Source organism: Arvicanthis niloticus, chromosome 3 (assembly GCF_011762505.2).
Source record: "Arvicanthis niloticus isolate mArvNil1 chromosome 3, mArvNil1.pat.X, whole genome shotgun sequence".
Lineage (NCBI taxonomy): Eukaryota > Metazoa > Chordata > Mammalia > Rodentia > Muridae > Arvicanthis > Arvicanthis niloticus.
In genome coordinates this window covers 18,566,586-18,585,905 of record NC_047660.1, presented here as the reverse complement: position 1 = coordinate 18,585,905, position 19,320 = coordinate 18,566,586, and positions in this window count along the sequence as shown.

Genomic DNA, 19,320 nt, shown 5'->3' with positions numbered 1-19,320 from the left:
GGCGGGCTTTTTGGCTAATTAACACAAGAGTCTAATCTGCTTTTCAATTAGGATGGATGTTTATAATGTGCGGGTGACAGTGTTGCGATTCCATGCAGCATAACAGGAGTGCACAGTATAATTATAGCTGAAAAGAGAGGCTCATGCAGGGCCTTTTTAGGGGTTAATGAGACATCGGCAGCTTCCAGCTGAGGAGATCGAGCCAGTTTAGTGTAGCTTCAAGAGGAAACCACCCATAGGGGTTTCCTTTGAAGTGTCAAAAGGTCCCCTTGTTCTGGGTGGCTTATGTTTCATTTGTCTGAGTGGCGTATCAAAAATTGATGAGCTGCCAGCAGCAGTCCCTATGACATTAATTCACCAATTGTGTTTCTAATAGTTTCATCCTTAAATAAATTTGGATGATGAGAATGGGAAGGAGAGTCAAGGTTCTGAAAACAATGAACAGGGCCAGGCCAGTGTTCAGTTTTTATACAGTAGAGACGAGTGTAGCACTGGTAAATGTTAATGGCGGGCCAGGCCCGCTGGACTCTGGGTTGTTAGCTGCTGCAAGTCAAAGATGCATTGTGCCAGTGCCCTCTATTCAACTACAGTGGCTCAGACAACAATAAAGACATGGCCTTCATTGACACATGGTTTAAACTCTAAATACTTGGGAGAAGAATCTCACACAAGACTTTAGAAGATGAAACGTGGAAGAAGCTGAGGTGAGTGTTTCTTCCAAAGCCTGATACGAAGTCATGAGCATACAGGGCTGAGGCCAAGAGTTAAGCGGCAAATAAACACATAATAAGAATGCCACTTTTAAGCAAAGAAATAGCTATTGTCTCTCTTGTATCTAGAATAAACAGTAGGCTAAGGTGCTGCTCAGTTTGAAGCTAAGTTGTTGCAGCACAGTTGTGATGGTCCTTCTCCAGTACATTTAGGGTCTAACTCATATATACACAGGCATGCCAGTTAACTATACTTCCAGGGCTTCAAACCTCTGTGAAAATACACTCATCAAAAAGGAAGTTATAGATTGAAATTATCCCAAGGATGACGTCATACGTTGAAATTATGCCATACCTAACATGCCCCCAAATGATCTGGGTACAGACACATGGTTTGGAAGAACTAATGCTATGCTTTCAAAATACATAGGTGAGCACAAAAATGTGAAGACCCCAAAGCCTGCACAGAAACAAAGTTGCTCACGCTTCAGTACTGCATGTCTCTTAAGGATAACAGATTATGTGTGATGGCTATAAAGGGGATTGCAAAGGTAACTTTCCTCTGGACTTTATGTAATGCAAATGAAGCAAATTGTTGCTGTGTAAAACGCTACTCTTTTACAGACATGAATGAGGAAGTCCCGCAATGTATTCCAATTGCTGGTGAAATCACTAGTCTAATTATCCAAGTTAGTTGTGAACTTTCCTAAACTACTAGTCTTACAGACATAACCATATTATGGTTATGATATATTATAACAGATACTGATGAGGAAACACATTGATGCATACATTCATGCATTGATGTATTCAGCAGTGTTTACTGTTGCTGTTGTTGTTGCTGTTACTATCTGAAAAACTCTGTGCAATTAGCCAATGTAAGAAGGAAAGAATCTCACGTCACTGTGATAGAAAGTTGGCAATACATTTGAGAGAGAATAATTGAGAAAGAATGAGTCTCTTAAGGGATTATTTTAAACTGAATGTGAGGGGAAGCTTTTTACAATGAGGCAACATTAATAGTGAAATCTATTTTGTACTGTAAAGTTTTAAGTAAGACACAATCTATTTTTCAAAAGATAATTTTGTATATTATCTTGAAACTGGAAGTAGCCTGGAAGGATGTCAGCCATGAACTGTGAAGGTTCTGCATTCTTCCGTCCAATGTCCTCCAGAAGACATTACCTAGACCCAATTTCTGGACTCAAAATATCACACAGAGGAGATTTGACAATTATTGCTCTATAAGAAAATGACTTTGGAATCAATCATTTTACGTTTAACTGAAGTACAGAGTTGTGACTCAGATACAAGAGTATGGATTTGGGATTTCAAGAGGGAAGTCATGTTATTGGAAGCCAAAAGAAGGAATATCCTTATATGTTCCTGAAAGAAATCACATATAATTTTGTATTCAGAGCTGAAGATGTAAGCCCAGGGGTATCAACGCATATTCAAAAACATGGGTTGGCAAATCCTGCTGGTGAAGAATACACACGAAGTAGTGGAGTCCCGTCATTAAGTTACAGAGAACAAGACATGTCAGCCAAGGAGGCAGAAGCTGAATGGCCACTGAGGTCAGGGGGGCAAGCATGAATATGAAGGAGAGTGACATCGCAAACAAAGGGGACAGCTTCAAGAAAAACACAGCAGCCAGCTGTGTGGAATGCTAATGAGAGGCCGAATAAGATGAAAAGACACAAATGTCTACCGGATTTAGCATCATGACGGTCAGTTGTGACCTTGACAGGAGTCATTTTCATGATGTGAGAGGCAGAAAGAAACCTGCTTGGGGAAAGGATGGTTGATGAGGAGGTCGAGGCAGCATCCACAGGCAATCATGAGCGAACAGCAATCATATGGTGGTGGGCAGGATGTAAAAATCCAAGAGACACTTCTCAACGGAGAACTTGGAGTGTGTTAGTGACAAAAATCCGGAAAACAGAAAGTCACTGACAGAGAAAAGTAAAGAAGACAATAGGGAACCCAAGTGTGGGGGGGGGAAGAAATCACCTTCAGTGAGACCCAAAGTCCTGGAAACTAAAAGAGAATCAGTATGGGGAGAGGCTAAGGAAGGAGTCAGGAGGAGAGAAGACTCAGGAGAAATAGTTCCAGAGGATCAAAAAATAAACAACAACAAACAAACCCAAAATTATGGTGTCCAGCTCTTAGTGTGTTTTATAAGTTGATGCATACTTAATGAAAATGGAGAAGTAAAGAAATGAGTGCTTGTATTCCAAGAGTAATGTAGTACTTCAATGGTGAAAAAAAAAAAAAAAAAAAAAAAAAAACAAACCAACTTTTTCCCTGTGGATAAAAAAAGACCCACAATAAAACTTAGCATCTGTAATAAACTACCTGGTCCTCAGGACCTGGATCTGTTATCAATTAGAGACAGTTCATCTGTACCAGATAGTTGAAACGTCACCTGTGGGCTTGTGGTTTGCATCCATGTTGGCCGTTCTTGCCTCATTCTAGTGGGTGCTTAGAGGCTCCTCTGCAAATGTGCCTAGGTATTTGTTTCTTTAAGTCTGAAGTTTTCTTTTAACTTTATTAACTACTGTACAAATTGAAAAGAAGCTTTATTCCTTTTTCTAGAGAAAAATACACAATTTATTATCCAATACCAAATGGTCAGCCTGGAAATATACATACAAGTAACATTATGCAGACTGAGTGAGTTATATTTAAGGATATATATATATATATATATATATATATATATATATATCGAGAGAGAGAGATGTGTGTGTGTCATGTATGCATAACAGCATATATTTATATGTTAAAAACATATATGTGTGGTTGAGAAATTATTGAGAAAATAAGCCACATATTTGAAATAAAGCAAGGAGAGGTATGTGGAAGGGTTTGGGAGGAGGAAAGGGACAGGAGAAATGATGTAATTATGTTATATCCTCCAAAATAAAAGAAAAATGATCTTGAAAAAATTTAAACAAAGTAATTTTGTATTTTTGAGAACTTCATACACCAGCCCTGCATCTATACCACTCCTGCCTCTCTCTCCCCACCCTAACTCATTTTGTGTCTTTAAAATGCATGAGCTCTTCAATTATTATTTTTACACATGCACATACATACATATATATATATGTACACATGTATATACATGTTTATGTTCATATATGTATATTCATATATATCTATATAGATATGTATATATATAGATGATATATATCTGTATATCTGTATATCTCTATATCTGTATATCTCTATATCTATATATAGAGATATAAATATATGGATATATAGATATATATGGATATATAGATATATATCAATAAGTTGATTTATCTCACTTGTATGGTCATGTGTTGAGGAATGACTACTTGGATTGTATAATACATATGGGAGCTCATGCTTGGAGGAGACTGATTGGCCCTCTCTTACAAGGCATTGACCATTTGTAGCTCTTTATTTAAAAATTGTGAGATTTCCCCTGCTTTTGTTGATATGTCCAGTGATACTATTATTGATCAGATATTGTTCAGACTATCATAATGTTGAGTGTTCATGGTGTAGATTCCTGGTCATACATAAAAGACACTACCTCACAGAAGACACTCTGACATTCTGGCTCTTACCACCTTTCTGACTCCTCTTCTACAATTTTGCTTGAGCATTAGGTGTAAACATTACAATAAAGATATATCAGTTGAAGTTTGGCACCCCACAGTTGCTTGTCTACATTTTGATTAGTTGTGGTTTTCTGTGATAGTTTCCATCATTATAAAATAAACTTTCATTGAGAAATGCAGAGTAGGTATAAGAGGATTTAGAATAGATTTAGAAATTTTATTGGCTCAGTCAGGAACATGGCAAAAATCATCTTTTTGGGTCTGTGGGCTTCACAGCAATTCTTTCCTGCTGTATGAGCTTTAAGTGAGACTACATGTGTTGGTTATCCCCATGAGAATAGTGCCACTATTGCTCAATCTTTATGATCTAGTAATTGTTGCAGTTCATAAACTTTATCAATGGGTATGGAAACTGACTGCTCCTATCCCTTGGTAGTTTTCATAGTACCTTCCAATACTATGAGAGACAGTCCTCATAAAGGAAGCATCTGGATTCATTTAGACTTGAGTCTTCAAAATATTGTGTCCAAACTGTGAGGGCCTTATCTTCAAGTTCTGGGAGGCAATGGGGGGAAATAACAACAGTCTGTATTGTTTTGGAAATCTCGAGAGACTTTCTTGACCAATAACTTTTGAAAGTTGAATGTTATTCTACTGTATATATTTACCACATTTTTAAAATTTATTCATCTGTTGATTAACTGCAAAGTTGTATTCTTGAGGATGGAATCAGGACATTTCTTTAATTGCTTATTTTGGATATAATCTCAGAGGCAGTAGAATTGCTTCATCAAATGAAAATCAGGCTTTTTAAAGAGAAATGTCTATCCTGTTTTCCAAATTGTCCTAACTTAAAATAACACCAAAATGTTTAAAGACTCCTCCTTCACATGTTAGGCAACACTTGCCTTCCATCTTTGTGATAATAGCCATCTTAACAGGGGTGTTTGGTTTCTCGTTGCATTTTAATTTTCATTTATTGGATGTATCACTTATCTCTACCAATTATACATCAGACAGAAGATTAGAATTAAAATATCTAAAAGGTTAAACATTAAGAAAGCAAACAACCCTATTAAAATGGGCCACAGAACTAAATAAAGTGTTCTTAAAAAATAACATTCAAATAGCTGAGAATTTATTCATCAATAAATTGCAAATTAAAACGAATTTGGTACTTTATCTTACCTTCATCATAATGGCTATGAACAAAAATTTTAAGATAAATGTTGACATGGATGTGGGGGAAAGGAAAGACTTACTGTTTGTGAGAATGCAAAGTGATGTAACCAGTACAGAAATCAGTATGGAACATCTACCACATATTCCAGCTATACTACTCTCAAGAATATACTGCAGGAACTTTATTTCCTACTAGGGAAATTACCTGCTCAACCATGTCCATTTCTGCTTTATTTAAAGTAGCTAGGAAATTAAAAAATTTAGATGTTTATCAAGGGATGAATGGACAATAAAATGTCGTACATTTACACAATGATTATGAGAGATGTTGATTATTTTTACGTCAATCTGTTGACTATCTATACTTCCGTTTTTTAAGAAAAATTTCTTCTGACCTTTGCTAATCATTTATATGCTCATTACTTAGTATAACTCAACTAACTGATAACTAATAAGTTGAATTCAGACCAGTTAAGATACTTTCCCTGAGATATGGCTAGATAGCAATGAAGAGTCTATCTCAGGACTTCTAACTTCAGATCCTAGATGGTTCTATTCTGCATCATCAACAAAAAGATGAAAATTCTTTCTAATTTCTAAGTCTCTTTATGTTAGAACATAGCAAAATTCAAGGGTCCTATTTTTGTAAACATGGCCTGGTGTTCATCAACATTAATTTGGAGGATGGTAAAATGAGAATAGACTAAAGACAAAACCTGACTATTCTTTACTCAGCCATTTGTCTTTAAAGTATTCTCAATATCTGTGAGTCAGGTTAGCCTAGAATAAAGATGATGATACTGAATCAACTCACAGTTCCAAAGACTTGGCGATTGTGACAACTGGATTTAATTCTCATTCATATGACATGTCCTTTAAGCTCCAACTCAACATGAGTATCATATATCCACTAAGCAGAAAGATGAGGACCCAATGAATCGCCGCCTCTCTATGTTCCCAAATCATATTTTCTGTAGACTTCTGACTTATGTATGTTTCATCAACAACATCACAAACTTCCAGGTACCCAACGCCTAAAGTACAGGCTCCTATTGAAATATTTTTCCCCTTCCTAGCACCACACCAACTGTTACCAAAACACATAGATTATCCTGTGTATATTCGGTAGTTTTGTTACTATTGCATATAAGATACCTACCACAGACAGCATTTGAGAAAAAGTTCTACCTTTAAATAAGAAGTGTAATGCTTTAGAGAGACAAAACAGAGCATGGATGTTGGATCCATAACCTATGTCTCTGTTTTGTAGTGTTTCCTAATTTTCAGACCACTTATTTTCTGTGAAATGGGGATAATAAAGACCTTGTCCCACAGGACTGTCATAAGGATTAAGTGGTCTAAATGTTGAGGTGCTTTGGATAGAATAAAAATCCAGTAGATCTTGCAGGAATTATCATTATTAATATTAATGTGAGTCACACAGTAATAACCTTGAAGCAATTAGCAGCTGTTAATACACTAAACTGGATTTACTTGTCCTAATGAACTATAGGATGGCTTTATTTAAAGGGCCAAAGCGATTGTTAATTTACTCAAGCATCCACGAAGCATATATTATGTGGTAGATGCTGTGCTGGGTACAATAGATACTACAAGTCAAAAGAAGAAGGGTTTCGTGCTCATGGACATTCACAGTGGTAACATATAAATAATCTATTATATGACAAAATCAGAAAGAATCAAAGAACAGTGTGAGATTTGTAAAAGAAGATATTATTTGAAACAGGCCACATTAGAAATGATTTAGTTGACTTGGACATGCTGTACCTTGACCATAAACTAAGCACTAAGATGAGGCAGGAAGACTATGTGTCTGAAGCCAGTGTACACTACCTAGTAGTCTTCTGTCTCAAAGCAAACAAGCTGTCTTAGTTGAGATAGTAGAATCTGCGGTGGACAGCTGAGACAAGATAAACTTTCCCCAATGAAGAGGATAACTGAGTAGTGGCACATGACTGATAGTTGACTAGAGAGAACTGTATAACAGTTCTGTGGCATGCACTGTAACTTAGACTGAACTCCTGAGCTGTGATGAGGAATCAGAAAAGAAAGCTGAAAGTCTTCCTTCTGAGACTAGTGTGTGTGTGGACTTCTGCAAAGCTGTCTGCATAGAAGGCTTTCAGGCTGCAAAAATGGGGACTGGCCACAGTATTTCAATTTTTGTCAAGCTCCCAGGTGATACTAAAAATTGATTATGGGCTGCATCTGAGATGCAGGTCTGAATCACTTTTCTGAGAGCCCGGGAACACATTAGAGCAGTGGTTCTCAACCTTCCTACGGTTGCAACCCTTTAATGCAGTTAATTTCTCATGTTGTACTGACCCAACCATAATTTTTTTTACTACTGCACAACTGTAATTTTGCTACTATTATAAATATCTGTAAATATGTGTGTTTTCCAATGGTCTTTGAGTCACAACTCACAGGTTGAGAACTACTGTACTAGAGTCTGCTCAGTAAATGTCAAAAAGGAAAAAAAGAAAAACCCAACCACTTCCAATGCTCTGCTTCCATTCAAATTTATGGCCTCTTTCTCTTTGATTAACATTGTCAGTAAACAGTCTTATTTATGCAATCATTCCAAATTCTGTGAACAGAACAAAGCAAACAGGAGGTTTAAACTATAAGGTCTGCCCAACCAAAGGTTGCCTGAAATTGGTATCAAATTCTCCTATATGTATATGTTTCTTAAACATGAATGAATAGCAATTTTATTTTTCTTTTCTTTGTCTTTATTGTTTGTTTGTTTGTTTGTTTGTGATAGAGTTTCAAATTAAGTCTAGGCTGTTCTAAATCTAATCCTCTTGCTTTAGCCTCCTCAACACAGACAGTACAGTGACACAGCATTTTCACTGAACCTGTGGAGCTTTATAACTGACAAGTATAAAGGAAATAAATTGATAGTATGAAATATACTTTCCAAATAGCAATCGACACTGTCTTCACTTTGTTAAATGATTATCTTTTTAATTAAGATGAATGATATCTACTAAAGTTATGGTTACAAGCAGAGTTTAAAGAATTTTTAAAAATAAAAGTCAAGAATTGCATCATTTGCCCATTATTTTAGTCCAGTATTTGGGAGATTTCCAGATGTGTTACAGCCATCTTGATCTTCTGGGGCAGACACAGGACAAGATCAGGTGGAGTTCAATAGGTTGAGCAAGCAGTTAGTTTTCCCACACACTGTCCAGCACACACAGTCCGTTCCCTGCTGCCAAGCCTCCATTAACTTAAAAAAAATAAACTTATTACCTATTATGAAGAGAACAATTATGATCTATATATAAAATGTCATTAAATATATTTTCCCCCTTTTAGAATTTTTAAACCAGATAACTGAGAAAGTAAATACATAATATATATGTGGAAGGGTGACAAATAGCTATGGCACTCACACAAGTAATAATATTAATAATCTGAGTTTGACAATGTATCTATTGCAGCATCCATATCTTCCTTTGTTTTATGGAATAAATCTTTTAAAATAAAAAAGGGTGATTAAGTGAGAATTGGGAAATGGGAGGGATTGGAGCCAGAGGACATGGGACAGATTGGAAGGAGTAAAGAGAAGAGGAAATGACATAATTACATTTCAACTAAAAGTTTTAAATTATTATGAAAAATACACCTCTAATAGTTGGTTCATTCTATAGCAGTTTTCATATGCTTCTCTCTAAAACTCATGACACATGGATTCTTCTAGGATACAAATGATATACTTCCCAGAGCACAAGTGCCTGACTAGTCTAACTGCAGGTTTAGAAGATCATTTGCTGACACTCTCATGAGTTCTGCTCTAAACTATTAGAACACAGAGCTATTGATGCCCTCAGAAAACTTTGAAACATATTCTACTTAGAAACAACTTTGTGTCATGTGGCTTCTGGTTTTATCTCTATCATTTTTATTCCATAGGACACTTATATCTCCTTTGCTTGAGGGTCCATGTGCTATGGCGTACTCCCACCTGAAATCATGAGCTCAGAGTGATAGCATAAGATTCCAAATTGGGAGTCGCAGAAATTACACTGCAGACTCTCAACCCTAGCCAACACTTCACACAGGCACACACATACATACACACACACACAAGACAATAAAGATCAGTAATTTTTCTTCAGCACATGAAACGCATTATTTACAAATTATTGTTAACTTTATGTTAAAATGTAGAATTAACATTTCTTCAAGCCTTGAAAAAAGAAAGCTGTCAAAAATGATTAGACCTCCTTAAGATCGGGTAGTATAAAATAGTAAGTTTTCCTAAAGTTTCAACCTTTTAGGGGCATCGAAACTGCAATACAGTTGCATGTACTGAACATCTGATGGTGGGTATAGCTGCAGCTCTGCCGTGCAGGCTCTATTCCAGCAGAGGAAATGCTATTGGCCTGGCAGGGTTGGTTTTCCCATTGATGCCCCCTTTACTATCTTACCAGGTTCCAGACCAAACAACCTGTCCATGGTCTTCAATGGTCAGTCAACAATGCACATAGGTCATCATACCTTTATTCAACTCCAGGTCAGAAGACCAAAAGTAATGAGGGGGGGGAAATTTCCATATTATACTAAACTAAAGAAACTCTGTAGGTGAGGGAAGTGGCAACGTTTTGATTGATTTCATGATGGTTTTTAGAATACATTAAAATGGATTCCATGGAAATTACTATTAACTGACATATAATACCTTAAAAGATTTTTTTAAGAGACAAAATAATAGAATTTCATTAAATTTCATCCTTCATTACAATTTTATTACATATTGATTCAATTTTCTAGGGATTTGTTTGCCAGGAGATTTAGATGTCTTTCAATTGCTTTGTAATACTGCTGTGTAGGCATTTTATTTTAAGTAGAGGGTAGGCAAAAATGTCAGTGCCCTGGAGAGTGTAATCGAGGCTAACGGTTTTGAAGGCTAAAGAGCTCTCTGCTACAGTTGGGTTTTCTAGACTGCCATTGGTTAGTCATTTTACAAGTATGTGTTAAAGGTTCTTTATATCCAAATGAACACACATGCACACTCACAAAGCATAGGGCACAGTTCTGCCCATATGGGCTGATAATCTACCTGTGGTTGGATAAATATTAGCAGTGTGTTTTTAAAATCTGGGAAATGTAAAGTAATAATATAAAATTTATACTTGGGGAAGTGATGGATTTAAAGTGAATGTGTGTGTGTGTGTGTGTGTGTGTGTGTGTGTGTGTGTGTGTGTGTGTGTGTGTTGGGAAACCAGGAACTTTGGAAATGGGGAAATGGGCAGGACTGTGCTAGAAGACCAACTCTATTAATGACTGGCTGTGTGATGAGGACTAATATACTACTTCTTGAGGCTTTGGTTTCCTTATCTCTGAGAATAAGTTAATAATACATAACTCATGGTGTTGCTGTGAGCCAGATAATATTTATGAGGAATCTAGCATAGACCTGGCACACAGCAGGAACTCAGTAAATATTAGTTTCCCTTCTGCTTTACTGTGGGGGATTCTGGTACATCAAAGATGCAGGCCCTAAAGTCTGTGATCCTGCAGTCTAATTAGGAAGATGAGACCATTCCTCCAGAGATGAAATACATTAGGCAATAGTGAAAAGTGACAACTGGACATGCAATAGAGCCTCTGGAACTAAGAAAAGGAGGGTTGGTAACAGATGTGATCAGGAGAAATTTTCTAAGAAGAAGGGACGCAAGTGAAATAAATGAATATATCTGGGTCTGCTAGAGGGGCAGAGAAGAGAGGTCCAGAATGACTTTACTAGCTGGTAACTAGAGAGTTTGGTGGGAACCATCATGAAGAAGTGAATATGGAAACCATGGATCAAGCCAATAATAGTAGAATGAGCATTAAAATTTTAGGAGAGAAAAACATGAGTAAAGAAATTATTTAGAAAATAAACCAATGATATAGACACCGTGTGTGTGTGTGTGTGTATGTGTGTGAAATTTTCTAGCTCAACTATAAGTTTCTGAACCAAATAACCATACCCTCATGTTTCTGACCTGATGCATGTAATAGCCTATTAAGGTATCATAAATAGTTTGTTATATGTTCTACTGAATGGCATAGCTGGTTCCATGACTTTCACACTGATTGTTATTAATATACAATATTTTTATTTACCACATAAGCAACAGGCACAGTGACATCATTAGGGTGAGGTATTTGGATGTATAAGACTTGCTTATCAATGAAAATTTAGTAGTGTTCCACTGTTTTCTGAGAACCTACTATTTATTTTCTTTGAAGCTCTACTCTGAATAATATGATAAAGAGATTTTCTAACATACTCAAAAGAGCAAAACTCCCTGTTTTTTATGAACACTCTTAAGACTAATAATAGTTTTCTTAGGGATTTTAATGTATCTAGTAGTCTCAAAATATATCAGGATATACTTATGGATAGTTATGATTAGCAAAACTTTATCTTGGAAATAGAAAATGTAATTTTCATATTGTATATTATTTTATCTATATACTCTGTACATTGTTAAATTGTGGTATTCAAGAAAGAAGTCAAGAGATTCTCAAAAGTTTTGCTACCTTGAGAACAAAATCAATTACACCTTCCTTCAGTACTTCTGGGGGCCACTTGTCTCACAGCTATAATTTATTAATAACTACAAAGTAATTCACACATTCCTTTAAAGTGTTATAGTAATGATAGCCACTTTACAGAGCCATTCTAAGAATTAAACAAGTTTAATTACATAAATATCTTAGTACAGTATGAAACACAAAATAAATATTTATTAAATGTAAGCAAACATGATCATTATAAAAATAGACATACCTTTTTTTTGCAAATTGGAGTTATACCTCTGGCTATGTAAAAAATAAGGTCATATTTTTCTTTGATAATGAATTATGTGATCATTAAAAACTAATTCTACAAACCTGTTTTGAGTGTCTCACTGCCACTCACAGAAGTAAGCATGCAATATCTAAAATAACTGAGACTCATGCTTTGTCCTGGCATCCCATGGTCAGAGTGCAGAGGAGAAGGCAATTAACACAGTATGAAAGGTTAGGAAAGATGGGAAGGTAATTATTTAATTGGGCCTTATTAAGACAATGAAATTGAGTCAAATTGAAAGCAGAAGAAATGGGCATTTTAGATATCACATGCAGTGTAAAGAATAAACTCTACAATGGGAAAATTACATCTCTTGTTTGAATGACATGTCTTTGGTTTTGTATTGGGGTTTTGTTTGGTTTGGTTTTTTAGTTTTTTGGGTTTTTTTTGGGGGGGGTTGTTTGTTCGGTGAAGTAGTTGGTTGATTGGTTGGTTGGGTTAAGTTTTGTTTTGTTTTGTAGGCTTCTTTGTAGCTGTTTGTAAAATCCATGACTATTATTAATGGATTGTTGATAATGGATGAGGAAATGTATGGGTTATAAAGCAGGTCAGATATGTTCACAAAATCTGGAGTTTGGGGAAATCAGAGGTGAGAACACTTAGCTTGAGGCCAACCCTGGGTAACTATAGGCACACTGTTTCTCAGTAGGCCTCTAGATCTCATTCACCTTGTGAATTGAAATACTCATACATCTATTGTTCAGAAATCCCCAATGACTTGTGTCAGGAATGTAAAGACATTCTACATAGTGTGTTAGTCATATTCCTTGTTACTGTGACAAACTATCTGAAAGAAACACTTCGAGGAGTTCATTTTGGCTCCTTATATAGAGGCATGTGTCCACCATGGTCATGTAGCAGAAATAATCAGGCAGGACCAGGGCTGTGTAAAGACTTCAAAAACCCACTTTTAAGTACATATTCTCGTCTTCCAGACCTAATATTCTAAAAGCTCCAAATCTTTTCAAACAGTGATAAAATCCAGGGGACAAACACTCAAGACAGAGGCCTCAACAGAATATTTCAGATCCAAACACAGGGACTCTGAGACACAGTCATTCTTGGAGCTACACAGTTCTCTCTGAAATCTTAAATGTCCAGCATACATAGATGTCGTAAAGAGTAGACGATACGGCTATTATGGAAAAGGCCTGGGAAAGATGAGTATGACTTTTATCAAAACTTCAGCATGAAACCTTATCACACGGCTATCTCTAATTGAACTGAAAGCAAGCAACAAAGTGTGCCCAGAGACATAACCATGATACAGAGGAAAATGGCATGATTGACATTAAATAAATAAATAAATAACCAATCTTTAACATAGGACATCTAAAATACGTATAGAAAAAAAAGCTGGGCTTCTAAGGTTACTAAGGGTCCATCCAAGACACTCCAGAGAGCTATCCTTCAAATATATACTGTACTAATGAGAAAATATTTGGGAAAAGAAGATAAAAGGCAAAGGTTTCTTTTTCACAGGGACAAGGTGTGAAGAGTTTGGTACAATTGTGCTGGGCAGTGCACATCCATGCTTTCTGGATCATAATCCTTTGGAGAGCAAAGCAGTGTGATCATATAAGGATGAATACGTATTGATATGTGGGTCTCATCTCTATCTGTCTATCTATCTATCTATCTATCTATCTATCTATCTATCTATTGTCTAGCTATCTATCTATAATTTATCATCTATACGTCTATCCGCAAATCTATTTATCTATCTATAATCCATCGTCTATCTATCCATGCGTGTTGTGTGTGTATGTGTGTGTATATGTGTTCGTATTTGTCTGATGGAGACAAATATTCAGAATCATTATTATACTAATGGAATAACTAATCAGTTCACCATGTACTGATTGATTACTTATTCATCTGAGTCTGGTGAGACTAGACAGTTTCAGACGCAACCAATTGCGTGAAACCAAATTGCTGTTAACACATGGAAGTAATGAGAAAAATGAAGTTTATAATATACAGTAATCTAGGTTACTAAAGGTCAAGGAAGGTTACTAAGGGTCCATCCAAGACACTCCAGAGAGCTATCCTTCAAATATATACTGTACTAATGAGAAAATATTTGGGAAAAGAAGATAAAAGGCAAAGGTTTCTGTTTCACAGGGACAAGGTGTGAAGAGTTTGGTACAATTGTGCTGGGCAGTGCACATCCATGCTTTCTGGATCATAATCCTTTGGAGAGCAAAGCAGTGTGATCATATAAGGATGAATACGTATTGATATGTGGGTCTCATCTCTATCTGTCTATCTATCTATCTATCTATCTATCTATCTATCTATCTATCTATCTATCTATCTATTGTCTAGCTATCTATCTATAATTTATCATCTATATGTCTATCCGCAAATCTATTTATCTATCTATAATCCATCGTCTATCTATCCATGCGTGTTGTGTGTGTATGTGTGTGTATATGTGTTCGTATTGAATACATGGCAAAAATAAGAAATATACTAGAGACTATGCCTATAAAACCTTGTGAGTTTTTTTTTTAAGTTTTTGCTTTTACCATAAGTATTTACTGAGGATGTATTATAAGCACAACTATTATATCCCGAGATTGAGAACGTCATTCGTACTTAAGGACAGAGAAATCTCAATGATGCATACTCCATATAGTTCTTGTAAGGGAGATAGGATTAAAAATAAATTATTTGTATAACTTTAATTACAACAAAAGAAACCTCTCAGAAGTATGGGATGGGATGACAATATGGAAGACAAACTAGCTGGATTTTGAAACAAAGGAATCTTAGAGAAGTGTTTCATGAGAGTCCCAGTGATGAGTAAGTTATTAATTCTTGCCTGCAAAGCAATAGCTGATGGGGTACTGCTTATAAGAATGTCATAGAAAACAATTACATTAAAGAACAAAAAGAGAAAAGATATGCAAAAAGTTATTTTGAGCCGTAAGAGGAACAAGTATTTCTTTTTTTGTTTTGAGAAAGAGACCTGCCCCTTGGAAAACACTGGTCGTGACCTTCTGCCTTCAAAGCAGAGCTTGAAGTTGGAACGATAGTACAAAACATCTAGGCGATAATTTTACTCAAATCTACCAGAGGTAGAGGCGGTAGGTGATCAGTCATAAAGATTGTTTACATTAGTCACTTAATGACTAGAGAAGAGTGAAGACTGTTGACTTCAGAAATTTTCTCACAGAAAATTCTTTTCATCTCCCTCTAAAGAAGTGATGTGTTCATTGAATCAGCAGCAGCCATGAAGCAAGGGAGTGAGATACTGAGTTGGAGAAGTCAGACACAGTTTTCACTTTTACCACAAGTATTTATTAAGGACCTACTATGAGCAAAACTATCGTATGCCAGGGTTGTGGCTGTCTTTGGTGCTTAAGGATGAGGACACCTCAGTGATGCATTCCCTGTGCGGTTTCTTCCCTGTGTGACTTTCTGCATCACCACTATTGAAACAATGTTACTCTTCCATTATTTTTACTCCACACATCTTACAGTTATTGTCCTTTAACCACTGTCTGCAAACAGCATGCTGCTTTAAGCAAGGAAGTACGATCAAATATGAAATATACTGAGGTCTGCACTAATGCAGCCTGGTACTCCTGTGTCACACTGTGTGCATGTTATCTTAACCTACAGGAGTCCATATTCACATTGACTGTGAACTACTGGCAGCTGGTATTTATATACAGTCTATTCCCCAGGGATGACCCTTGGGCATGCAAGTCTTCCAGAGCCAAGCCACAGTGTTTTATGAATGCTGATTGTGTGATGTGTTTTTATAGAAATATATTCTAATGTGTGCTTCAAGCTCGACATTATCCATCCACACACTCCTTCATTTAAAAAAACACACACACACACACACACACACACAGGAAAGATGTTTCCAAAGAGGTTTCAATTTGGCTCACTCTCTATAAATCTCCTCTGATATCTCTGCTTTCTGTTTTCAAAAGAAAAAAATATTGGAGTGTTAGCATGCTGGAATTTTGTTGCTTATTTATTATGTAAATTCAGCATCACTAAATAAAGCAACTGCCAAGAAAATATGGTCTATTCACAAAGCCAGATCTCTGTATGACTAAAGTCTTAGATCTAATTAAGGAATTTCCAAATGCTTTATTTTTGAAACATTCCCCAGAAAACCAACACATTTTAGCTGCAACTTGTGAAATGTCAGCTTTGGACATGAAAGAAACTGCTTATTCTGAAGCTGGACCTTAATAAATTATAGCAACATTCCATCTTTCATACTGTTGTGAGGGAATGCTCCTCTGCTAAAACCTTGGCGTGGCAAGAGCTGGGCAGATTTTTCACTGCTATGAGTTCCTTCTAAAAAGATTAAATAAACACAATGTGAATTCTTAAGATACTGCATTGCTTTCAAAAATCAAAACCTGAAATAAAAGTGAAGTGTTGTATAAATGAATGACGAGGGCATGTAGGTCGGAGGTGTGTTTTGGCCATAAGGTACTTCACTGAAGATATTATAGGCTGCTTACTAGGCATTTGTTCATATTTCCTATGTTTCTCTAAAGTGGAAATTAGGTTGAAAACATTGTAATGAAGGAAGTTCCTCTGTGCTGGTACAGGATAGAAACTTCTGAATGTTTCTATATGCCAGTGAACAGATGTTTCTTTATTCATTCTTGCCACACCTATCTAAAACAGGACTGTAAATCTATTTTTCTCATGCTTAGTAGGTCTATGTGTGTCTCCATACTGTGTGATAACTATTTGACAGAGAAACACTTGAAGGAAAGACCCAGTCTTACAATAGTGCAATGGTTGGTCTTCAAATGGGATGAGACTCTGACATCCATAAAGGAAAGTGCCACTTTCTCTTCAAACAGGTTTTACCATGTAGCTATTACTAAAGAAACTATAATGCTCTCTTGGAACAGCTCCTACTGTGTGGGAGCTACAGTAAGGGGTGCATGCAGGTCCCTATGATACTGGTGATAATTCATTTCTGCATTTTATTTTGCATGAACACACATAAAATTAAACCTTAAGTCTGCTCAAGGCTTTGAAGTTTTGCACTCCAAAGCCTTAAACTATTTTAGAACGCATTTTTATATAAACAACTGCAAATAAATTTAAAGAAGTATCACATTATAGTTTGCATTCTCAAATGCTATTACATGTTATTCTCGAAAGTTGAAAAATTAGAAAGTCCATGTCAATTATATTTAATGTATAGTTTCCATAGACATACATGTCTGAATATAACTGTAAATACATGGCAGTGCATGTTTGTTTACACTTATACAAATGTTTCTGTAATTTATACATATGTACACACTACACATCTACAAACACACATGGATTTACAGACAAAGTTGGACTCATGTGAGTGCTTTATTGTGTTCATGTGATCAGCAACCAATATGTTACTATCTTGGCCTTTCTTCTGTTTTACACAAAGAGCTAGATTTGCCTCTGGCCACACTCTGCACTCTGTAGAACATACACCCAACTTCAAAGGGGCCATGTAAGCGATAGGCTTTTGAAGCTAGGCAGAAGGCGTATGTCTACACGCCTTCAGGCACAGGAAGGTCAACCAATGCCCTTATGGTCACACAGAAGATATATCTTTGTGATCAAACTAGCAATGAAAAGTCTAAAACCTTCATCTCCTACACCATTCCTAGTCATACAGACAAATGCTAATTGCTGCACAAGGCATTATGACAGGACAGGGTTTCCCTAAGCAGCTGTTCATCTGTGTGTGATTCATGAGCAAGTTTCTGTTGATAGATCATGGTGGCTAATATTTGGGGATTTTTATAAAAGATTTTTTGGGATTTTATACTTTCTAACCTGAAAATCACAGGAAGCAGTGTGTGCTCATTTGTTGATCACTTTATAGCTATTTAACCCTTGAGCACTTCTGCACGATATATACAAAGACTATCTCCCTGTTATAGATCATAGAGCCAATGCTTTGGTAAATAAGTGGGCAGAGTTCACAGGCATCTGAACAGCAGAAGGGTTGCAGTCATGGTTTCTCTGTCTCCAAGCTTCTGGCTCACCCTTACAAACTTTCAACTGAGATATTTCATTGAGGAGTTGGAGTGAGACAAGTACTGTGCTAAACAGCAGGATGCATCGGACACATGAGACACTCACTATGCCATATTTTGTAAAGGTTTTCATTATCTTCATTTCTCAGCCAAAGGAAACAGACCTGTGAAGTTTCTTAAATCCTACATATCCTGCCTCCTCCCCCCACCCCCCATATTAGCTGGAAATTGGAGCAAAATGCAGGACAATCTTGGAACACAACACCTGAGCTCTTCTTGGATCACCCCTCTTCCAGGTCATCTTGATTTCTGTGAGACTCATTGACAAAGCAATGAGATACATCCCTCATCCACTCTCAGTGTTGAAATCTAAGCTGCAAATCATATTTCGCAGTGAACTCACGAGTGCATTTTGTGTTATTCATCTGTGTAGGTCACAACATTGCCTACAACGTGTATAAAAACAATGAGCAGCCATATTATGGAAATAACTAAGAGCACTTAGATTGATATAATCTCTTTCTGAACCTTACCCTTCAAGGCTTTTCATTTCTGAAGCCTAGAAGGACCTATCATGGTGTAAGTACCTAATACAGGTACCTAGTACTTAAACTCATTCAACAAGCTATTGCTTCTTTCACTGCGTTCTAACAAGAGCTTCTACCGTGAATATAACAGGTACCTCATGCGCATGTGTTGGATGCAATGATGCTAACGACTGTGGTAGCTTTCCTGTCTGTGTGATTATACCGTCTTCCCTCCAGACCTCATTTGCCAGAAGTTGCCTTGCCCTTGCCAAAGTTGTCCAGCCCATCTTCTGTACAACTTATGAAGCCAGTGGTATTTACAGCTATATTTGCTCTCTCTTCCAGTCACCTGCTGGCTTTATAGCAGACAGTGGAAGTGCAGACACTGATGTTTTGGTTGGGTTTATATGT